The sequence below is a fragment of the Adiantum capillus-veneris genome, chromosome 17, assembly GCF_014529385.1.
Source record: "Adiantum capillus-veneris isolate H3 chromosome 17, ASM1452938v2, whole genome shotgun sequence".
Taxonomy (NCBI): Eukaryota; Viridiplantae; Streptophyta; class Polypodiopsida; order Polypodiales; family Pteridaceae; genus Adiantum; species Adiantum capillus-veneris.
Genome location: NC_140947.1, coordinates 29,959,614 through 29,966,386, shown reverse-complemented (window position 1 = coordinate 29,966,386; position 6,773 = coordinate 29,959,614). Strand labels below are relative to the sequence as shown.

Genomic DNA, 6,773 nt, shown 5'->3' with positions numbered 1-6,773 from the left:
CCTCTGTTGAATTCTTAGCAAGCCAGAAGGTACAGCACTCTATACCACTGAACCTTTTAAGATTAGCTCTTCTTTTCGCACAAATATTACTCATCTCAATCATGATAAGATTTAGACAAGAAGTTACATCTTTTGTAATATTGGAGAATATACAGCTCGAAGTTTCAGAAATCCATCTGAACTTTTGTTTGTGTTTTTTAAAAGTTGGGAACAAAACCGGAAGCTTACTAGAAGCTTCAATGTAACCCATGTTGTCCAAATCTCTCAATAATGCTAGAGGAATCTCAAATCTCGAGCGAGATTTTCCGAGCAATCCCTAAAACGAGCAAGACTAGCCAAGCCACACTATACAAACGACCACAAATTTTTGACAAAAAAAACCCCTTGAACAAGGGTTTGGTAGAATGTTCCTTTGATGGTCTATAACAATTGGAACCCATACAAGGGCGTGTTGATATTCCTCTTCTTGAAACTAGTTTCCCTCAGATACTAGAAGCTGATTTCTACCACCATTGATCCTTGTTGGGAATAGTGGCACCATGATTCCAATGGATATAAATCTCCTATTCCTACCTCCCTACAGGTAGGACCACAAGACTTACACTAAAGAGTAAGGTTGTTGCCACTCAAACAAATGTCATGAATAAGGAGAGTCTACTCAAACAAATGTCATGAATAAGGAGAGTCTGGGAGCTTGAGCTTCTCTTCACTTTTTCTTCTTCTCCTCCTCCTCTCTCTTGCTCTACCTCAATTTATTGTGGGTTGATGTATGATAACATACTATGTATTTTAAGTTACTATAGAGAAAACAATGGAAACTTGAAAATAATTATATTATTGCAATGAGGCTAGGGTGAAAGCATGACTGGGTGGTACACTTTTATGGATTGATTACTAGTTTTGCATAGCTGCACTATTAGACGTGGCGCGCGGTAAAATTTTGCAAATTAATTCTAAATTTGGTGCCAAACAGCTTTTTAGATTCTTCTCTTCAAGAGCTATCCAATGATATATCACACACCTTGGGTTCTTCTATCTTTGTCAAACATATTATAGCTATTAATTTGCCAAATAGTGATGTCCCAAACACAGCTTTGGTGTCCACCCAGTCATGCTTTCACCCGCTATTCTTTTGAGAAAATCCACATCATGGTATATATTAAAGTTTGGATCACACCATCATAGGTAGCCTTCTATCTCGGGGTGGGGGGGTGGGAGTTAGTGGTGTTGCCAAAGGTGGTGGCGACAAACGTGTCAAGGAAGGTGGTAATGGTGGGGGATTATAAAGAGTGCTTTGATAGAAGAGTACGCAAGGTTGATAAAGCTATGACCAATTTTCTTATGATAAGTTTGTCCACATGCTAGTTCTCTTTCACCTACCCATATTGATAGAAACCTAGGTTTAGTGTAATTCCACCTACAAATTTTGAGATGCATCTTCAAAACTCAAAGTAGAAGGTGAATAAACCTAAAAACTTTAGAGAAATTTAGTGTAAAAACCTTCTCTTAATTTTTTTCATGTTTATATGAGCACAGCTAAAAGTTCCTAGACTGCTCGGGGTTCCTAGTCTACTGAATTGTCCATCAATATTCCTCGACCCAGATTACTCACCCAACGGGTGATGCCCCTATGCTGTATACACTTCTTAGAGCCATGGTGTATGATTGTCATTGGACTCCTTTGAAATGCTTTTCCTAATGCGGCTTAGCCCTCCATTTTTGTTTGTACTCTATCTATTGTTTGGGAGTTGTACGTCCATCAATGCCTCATAACAATTCAAATGGATGGTAGTCTAGCATTGTGTCTGTCCTCTTGCAGAATGATGTGGCCCAAGCCTCGGTCCTTAGCACCCCAAAAGGTAACCCCCTCCAAGGGGTAACTGGGAGGTTGGTTGTGCTACAACAAACAATATTGTGCCATGTTGAGACAACTGTGTTGGCTAGGAAAGGTAAATCTCAGGGTCCCTAATCATTTACAAATTTAATAGGAAACTCACAATAGATGAGGCAAGAAGGTCCTCAAGTTTAATCATCGTCATTTTCAACAACTATATAGCTTTAAACAAAACCCTTCAAAAAATCTGTTTGAAAGAGACGTGAACTCTTTCACGTACGGGCAAGGATCAGTGCTCGAAAAAAACTTTGTTCTGAAAACTTGGCAAACGTACTTATGAGAATTTTAGTGGTAAACTGACTAAATCTGAAGGTTTTTACACCAAATGACGCTAAATTTCTCTAAATTTTGTAGGTTTTCTCACTTTCAAATTTAAAATTTAGAGGTAAATCTCAAAATTTGGAGGTGTGATTAGAGTAGACCTAGGTTCTTTTTTCAACCCTTCCCCTCCTCTTTCTCTCTGCTCACTCTCTCTCAATCTCGTAAAAAAAAGTCTTTGAAAGAGCCGCGCCAGCATGGACTTTTTTCTTGAAGAGATGGAGGGGAGAGAGAGAGAGAGAGAGAGAGAGAGAGAGAGAGAGAGAGAGAGAGAGAGAGAGAGAGAGAGAGAGAGAGAGAGAGAGAGAGGAGGAGGAGGGGATCATATATGGGCGAGGGAAGGCTGGAAGGGAAGAGACTGAGGAGGCGGATATCGTGCATGCTGTAGGATCAACATATTTGTGTTGATGTGCATCACGCAACCTTGTACTCTATCACAACATCATTTTTGGTGTTGCGGCTTGAGTAGGTTTTTCCCAACCCTACTAAGCATCTAGTGTGAAGAATTATGGTGGTTGTTGGACTAAGCGAGGTAGGGGAGGGAGAGCACGTGCTTCTACAAGGCAAGAGTTCAAAACTTCTATTGGGGACAGGTATAGGCAGCCAAAGGAGACCTCCGGAGAGGCGCAACTGCTAAATCTCACTTCTCTCTCTCCTTGTTGGCTAGATCTTTAAGGTCTCGTGGGATAGTTTTTTACGAAGTTAAAACTCTCTTCTTCTTCTTCTTTTTCCCTTTGGAAACAACATAAAAGACATAGTAACAGTCTCGACAACAATAACCAATAGTCAAAGAAAGAGATGGGGGAAAATTGCAAAATGCAAACCCTTTTAGGCTTGGAATAGTCATGCTTTCAAGAGTAAAGCAAAAACTGTATCTCATTCCACAAGCTCGAAGGTCCAAGATTTCTGTTTAAGTACTAACGAGTCCTAACTCTTAGCTAAATCTTGCTATGTCGCTCAAAACTGTATCTCATTACACAAGCTCAAAGGTCCAAGGTTTCTATTTAAGTACTAACAAGTCATAGCTCTTAGCTAAATCTTGCTATGTCGCTCACTTCTTGGACTTATTGGTGGCATCAGGGACAGTTGTAGGGATGGCTTGTGCTGCTTCAGTACTCAATCCCTGTGCCAAGCGCTCTTCCCTCCTATCAATTTTTCACTCGGCCCTAATAGCTTTTCCCTTAGCTCTATACGCTTCAAACTGATCGAACAGTGTGAGCCTTCTCAGCTTTAGACTTGTGAATACTCTCCATGAGCACGCACTTATTTTTTAACACATTACCCTTGACCTTCATATACATATCATGGTACATATGCTTGTCAATCTTCTTAGCCTCCCGGTACTTTCTCAGCAACCGGCAAAGCACTCGCATCCGCCTCAACCAAAGAACTTTAGAGGGTAGCCTGGCCTCCCTAGTACCTCGCCTCTTACCATATCCTGAATGATGGCCTTTCCTTTTAGCCTCCAAAGCATGCCTTGCTCTTGCCCGCGAGTGTATCCTGGTTGGTTTCCAAATCACAAAGCCATCCTTGACCAGCTTTCCGATATTTTGCCATGAATTGGCCATAGAGATTTTGTTGACCTCATTGGGATCGAGCGAGACCTTGTGCTTCCCACACTCTAGCATGCTAGCCATGAGGCTCTTCTGCAGCTTGAGGGACACCATTGTCGCCCACTCTCACGAAACCCTAATGGGACGAATATGGCAATGGGGACAAGCCTGCAGACAAAGCTCCTAGCTGCTTCTCGAGAACCTGCTTGTGGAGAAGATCGAACTGTTTCTGTACGAGAGCAATTGAGCAATGCAAAGTGGTTTTTTATTTTATTCACTTGGTAGCTTCTCGCGCGGAGTTTTTTAAAGAGCTTTTCATGGCAATGATGTTTTTTTTTAATTTAAAGCTAATGCCACATGGTGGCTGCTGCTGCTGAAAAAGAGCCTTGGGCTCACCAAGTAAAAAAACTCTCTCAAAGAGCACGCGCCGGTGCGCGCTCTTTCAAAGAGTAGAGAAGAGATCTCTGCAGCACCAAATCTGCTAAGCGTGGAACTGCAATCCCGGCATGAGCTGCTGTAGTTGCTCCATTGCAAGCTGAGGTCACTGCTGTGGTTGCTCCATTGCAAGCTGAGGTCACTGCGCCCAGAAGGCAGCGCGCACAAGCTCACGAGGAGCCAAGAAGGTCAGCTGCCACGTTAAGAGATGGGATAACACCAGTTTGGATGACAGTTCTCTCTTGACGAGTAAAAGGGGCACCGAGGAAGCCCAATTTTGAGGAGAGAGATATCTAGCTCTTGAGAAGATGTGGTGTGGCATGCTATGGAATTGAATTCAGCGGAAAGTTTCAGTCATCTCGGCCATGTAGATTAATGGTAAAACTTATACCACACCAAACGTTGCACACACTTAAATTTGTCTATTGGCACTTTGCATGACTTCATCAGCAAGCATGAACATTCGCTTTGTTCAATGATTTTTTCAAAACTGCCTAGTTGTCGTTGCATGATAGATCGCCACATGGGAATACATGGCCACCCACTTGAAATTCAAGTATTGAAAGAAATGGTTTCACTTAGGCTTTTTAAGAGAGATTTAGAGTCTCAGTGATAGATCACCCTGCAGTCACTATTCTATTCAGCTCTTCATTGTGCCAGGGAAATGCTTCTTCCACACGATGATAGCGGTCTGTATATTTTGGTGGCAATTGATGATACCTTCTCTTAAATGTGATCTCCTACAATTTGTCAGGTCCATGATTCAAAAATTAATTGGTTGTCTAGCTATCACATCAGTTTACATTGAAGTTAGCGACCAAGGTGTCACGGAGGAGGTGCTTGATCCAGATTTTGATGAGGTTGCCATAGGCCGGGTAGCACTTGTTGATTCAGGTAATAACAACAAGTTTAGTGCGAAAGTTATAACTTGTGTCAAAATTTGCATGCCCGAAAGTTGTTGCTATATGTTTTGTAACTGTGTGTGTGGGATGTACTTGTTGATTCAGGTAATAACAACAAGTTTAGTGCAAAAGTTGTAACTTGTGTCAGAATTTGCATGCTCGAAAGTTGTTGCATATGTTTTGTAAATGTATTTGTGGGTTGTACTTGTTGATATTATTGGCATTATGGTGGAGAGAGATGTTGTGACATTAAGCTCAATACTTGTTTATGGACTGGTTTCAGGGTTATGGTGGATTATTCTTTTGAGAGTTTATTGCAAGCACACTAGCGACTATGCTTTCCAAGAAAGGGTGGATGTTCAAATTGGAATAAAGTTAATACTGAAGCTATGCTTGACAGATGGATTTGACATGTTCCCCACCTTACTGGTTGCGGATGGGTCATGTGACTACTCAACGTTTTGCATGAGTTGATGAATAGATGAGCAAAACCACTCCTGAGCCTAGCCTCAAGCCCAAGCCCAGAGGTGGCGCTCAGATCCTCTATATAGGGTCTCCTCTATCCTAGCTCCCATCTTGAAAACCTCGGAGACCACGAGGCCTGATGCCCTCAAGCGAGTATGGAACTACATGAAGGCTCACAAGCTCCAGAGTAGTATTGAGAAATCATAGATCTTATGTGATCCTCCCCTTAACACTAGTTTGGTACCAAAAAGGACACTTTAACGTCCTTTTTTCTTAATCTTCAAAAAAAAAATCATGTGCTTGAAATAAAGAATCTATACAATTCCCTTTAAGAAGCATCTATACAATCTGAGCATACAAGGATAACCAAATTGACCCATAAATTTAGTCACACAAATCTGCATTCACATATTTCAAAGAGTAGGCACGATAAGCGTTAAAAAAAAATCCAAAGACCTAGGAGAAAATTTTAGTTTTCTCGTTTATACCAATGCTATGTAATCACGTAGGCTTTTACTCAAAGAAAAAAAAATACATTTGTATTTAATTATGCCTAGCTATGTGGGCCAAACAGACATGCTTTATAAATTGGATCATATATAAAGTAAAACACATTATATATGTGCATTAAAGTCTTCACTAGTTATATATACATGTATGATTCCAAGGAAAATTATAATTAAAGAGCGTTGAAGAAACTAAATGGGGTACTTTTTTCTTTGTTGTAACACTGCGCATGCTAGAAATTCTTGATATTCTATGTACAAGATAGTAACTAGAAAACTCCACATAATACTTGAAAATTTTGACAAAACCAATAAAGTATGGCTAATTCCTTGATAACAAGGCATTTGGGGCATCTGAATACTCATTTAATTGGTTTTTTAGATGAAAAGATTAAATCAACTATAAATCGTATGTCATAAAATTTGAAAATCTAAATTTATTTAGAGGATTCATGCTTTCTAAAGTCTCCAAAAAATATGTAGTATCTTGGTTTTAACTCCTAGATTCAACTTAGAACATGAGTTTCCACAATGATAGCATGAATTGTTTGAAAAGAGCTTTGAAACTCTAAAAATTACCTCTTAAATAGCATTTTGCAAAAATCAATTTCTCATTGACTACTTATAGTAAATGATAAATAAAGGCTTTCAAATATGATATTTAACAATCAAGATAGTATTGGCTATCAATATGGGTTGA

General features: G+C 40.0%; 1 pseudogene; it reads right to left on the bottom strand.

Annotated features, from left to right (window-relative positions):
• Positions 1-3,263: 3,263 nt before the first annotated feature.
• Positions 3,264-3,879, bottom strand: LOC147437001 (large ribosomal subunit protein eL19y pseudogene; annotated as a pseudogene).
• Between the last annotated feature and the right edge of the window lie 2,894 nt (positions 3,880-6,773).